Genomic DNA, 2857 nt, shown 5'->3' with positions numbered 1-2857 from the left:
TTCAGGCAGTCCTTGAGAACTGACCCGAGCACCGAGTCTCAGCTAGAAGCTACCTTGCCTGGGGCTGACAGAACCTTTTCCTGCCTGGACCTGTCACCCCCGCAGGGCTTCAGGTATCCTCCTTGGGTCTAATTCCCAAAAAAGCCACCCTCCTGGAGAACCCATCTCTCCAGGTGGGAATTCAGGTCGGCTGCCTCAGAAAACCCTTGTGGCTCAAAGGCTGAACCTCGGCTACCCCACACAGCCTGGCTAATGGCCCATGACCCCCGCAGGATTCACTCACCTATGCCAGTCAATGCCAGGGGGCCCGCCTGGGAGGAAAAGCTCACTGAAAGACACAAGGGAGGAATGGGGGATCAGGAAGGAGCCACCAATGTTCCCTGGCCCCAGGGAACTGCAGCACCAACACCAAGCCTGCAGAGGTAGCCTGGGTTGCCTCAAGGAAGAGCACAGAGACAGGGTTGGGCCTCCTTCCAGATGCCCTTCAGGGCCTCCAGGTCTCCAGCCAAAAATACAGTGGCCCTGTTGGAGATCTCGGGATCCCAGTGTCCTCTTCCAACATTCTCACCTAGGTTGGGCCTCAGCGTAATCCTATTGAGCATGATTTTTAAGTCATCACCTCTCTTCAGACAATATAAGGTTCTCATCATTGACCCAACCAAGGGCAAGCCCCTCCCCACGCATGCATCCAGCAGAACCTGGATGTGCTCACCACAGCTCAGTGCAGGAGACCAGCGTGCCAGGGAGGATCTGAGCTTCAATGCACTGGAGGGATGAGCACCAGGCTGAAGGACACTGGCCTGGGGCCTGTGGGGGCCCAACACAACTCTTCTTCCAGGCTCACCATCTGGGGTGACAGCAGAAGGACATGTGTCCAACCAGGGCCTCACGTATCAGTGTGGGGAAGGTGGGTAGGGGATGTGCATGTGATGGAATCCACGCAGAACACTGACCCATCATGGACACGGGGCACCGTTGACCCTCCTGGCCACCAAACCCTGGAAAGACAGGGAATATGGGTCACTGTGCTGGGGCAAGACCCCTGGGCAGTGCCCTACTGCAGGCCCCAAGAGCAACTCCACTGCTCGGGCCGGCTCCCCCGAACAACCCCAGGGCCGCACTGGGACCATGGGGCATGGGTCAGAGCAACCAACCTGCTCATAGCCAACCAAGGAGTCTGACCCTGACACCAGGAGCCAATGCAGACCTGGCAGTCACAGAGCCTGCATGGTGGGTGCCCACCCTGGTGCCCTCTCCAAGCACACACCAGAAATCAAAGCCTGGAGGCCTCCAGGGTCACGTGCTTTCTCTGGTGGGTCTTCATCTTGCCCTACACCTCCCACACACAGAGCCAGGTCACACTGGGCCAATCAGAAACCACGTGGTGTCCTCTCCTTTCCTTGGGATCAAGACCCTTCCACCCTGGAGGTGACCCCATGGCTCAGAAGTAGCCTGTGGGGCAAATTCCCAGAACAGGTCCCTGGACAGCAGGACTTCCCACCTCAGGAGGACACCCTTCACGCTATTGAATCTCAAGGAAGGGGTGACCCCAGCGGGATGTGAGCTGCCCCCTTGGCCCAAAGACCACAACCTCCAGGGCTGCCTGCAGCACCACCAGGCACCAGCCAGAGCTCAGCCTTGATCCAACTGCATTGAAACAGTGCCTCCCCCTACCAGGCTCAAGGAGGTACTACTAAGATGGCCCATTACTCAACAGGGTCGGTCCCATTCAGGGTCATGGATGGGGGCAGTCCTGAATCTCCAGGGCCTGTTTGCGTGGGCCCAATCACCCACTACTGTCCAGGCAGGGAGAACTCCAGTGTAACTCCCAGACTGCCCTAGAGCCCGTTGCCCCCCTCATGTGGCCTGGGCAGTCCTCCAGCCCTGACCAGCCCACTGAGTTTCAGCTGGGAGCTGCTCTATGTTGGGCTGAAGGAACCCTTTCTGCCTGGACCACCATCACCCCGCAGGGCTTCAGGAAATGTGTGCTCCTAGGGTCAGATTTCTAAGAAAGTGACCCTACTGGAGAAATGTTCCCTCCCCAGTGGCACCCGGAGAAAACCCTAGTGGCCTGAAGGCTAACCCTCAATGGCCCCAGGCTTCCTCATTCATGGCCCACGACTCCAACAGGATATACATACCTATGCCACTTAAGGCCATGGGCCCCATCTGGGCAGAAGAGCTCACTGAAAGACAAGGGGGAGAACACGTGATCAGGAAGGAGCCGACAATAATGCCCCATCCCCGGGCAACCTGAGTCCAGACACCAAGCCCACACAGGGAGCCTGGGCTGCCTCCCAGAGGGGCACAGAGACAGGGCTGGGCACCCCTGAGATGACCTTCAGGGCCTCAAGTTCTACATCCCAAAATATAGTGGCCCTGCCGGGGATCTTGGGATCCCAGCATCCTCTTCCAAAATTCTCAACTAGGTTGGGCCTCAGCGTAATCCTATTGAGCATGATTTTTAAGTCATCACCTCTCTTCAGGACAATGTAAGGTTCTCATCATCGACCCAACCCAGAGGACCAATCACCTCACACATGATTCCAGCAGAACCCGGATGTGCTCACCACAGCTCAGTGCGGGAGACCGGGGCACCAGGAAGGACCTGAGCTTCAGCACATCATGGGGCTGGGCAACAGACTGATGGACACCTGCCCAGGAACAGGAGGCCCAATGCAAGTTTTCCTCCAGTTTCACCATCTGGGAGAGAGCTGGAGGACATGTGTCCAAAATGACCTCCATGAGGGGAAGGAGGTAGGTCATGCCAGCTCATACTTGCTCATCCTCCATGGATGCATGTGATGAGATCCACGTGCTTGTCACTGACACAGACACTCTTGGCCCTGTGTGCCAC

At 57.4% G+C, this 2857-nt stretch overlaps 2 non-coding genes across 2 annotated transcripts; both read right to left on the bottom strand.

Annotated features, from left to right (window-relative positions):
• Positions 1-575: 575 nt before the first annotated feature.
• LOC112617787 lies at positions 576-656 on the bottom strand. The gene has a single exon (XR_003117967.1). It is a non-coding gene; the product is annotated as a small nucleolar RNA SNORD115 (small nucleolar RNA).
• A 1776-nt stretch (positions 657-2432) lies between these two features.
• LOC112617786 lies at positions 2433-2514 on the bottom strand. Its single transcript, XR_003117966.1, has one exon. It is a non-coding gene; the product is annotated as a small nucleolar RNA SNORD115 (small nucleolar RNA).
• Between the last annotated feature and the right edge of the window lie 343 nt (positions 2515-2857).

The sequence above is a fragment of the Theropithecus gelada genome, unplaced genomic scaffold (genome assembly GCF_003255815.1).
Source record: "Theropithecus gelada isolate Dixy unplaced genomic scaffold, Tgel_1.0 HiC_scaffold_4279, whole genome shotgun sequence".
Taxonomy (NCBI): domain Eukaryota; kingdom Metazoa; phylum Chordata; class Mammalia; order Primates; family Cercopithecidae; genus Theropithecus; species Theropithecus gelada.
This window is presented reverse-complemented; position numbering and strand designations above follow the sequence as displayed.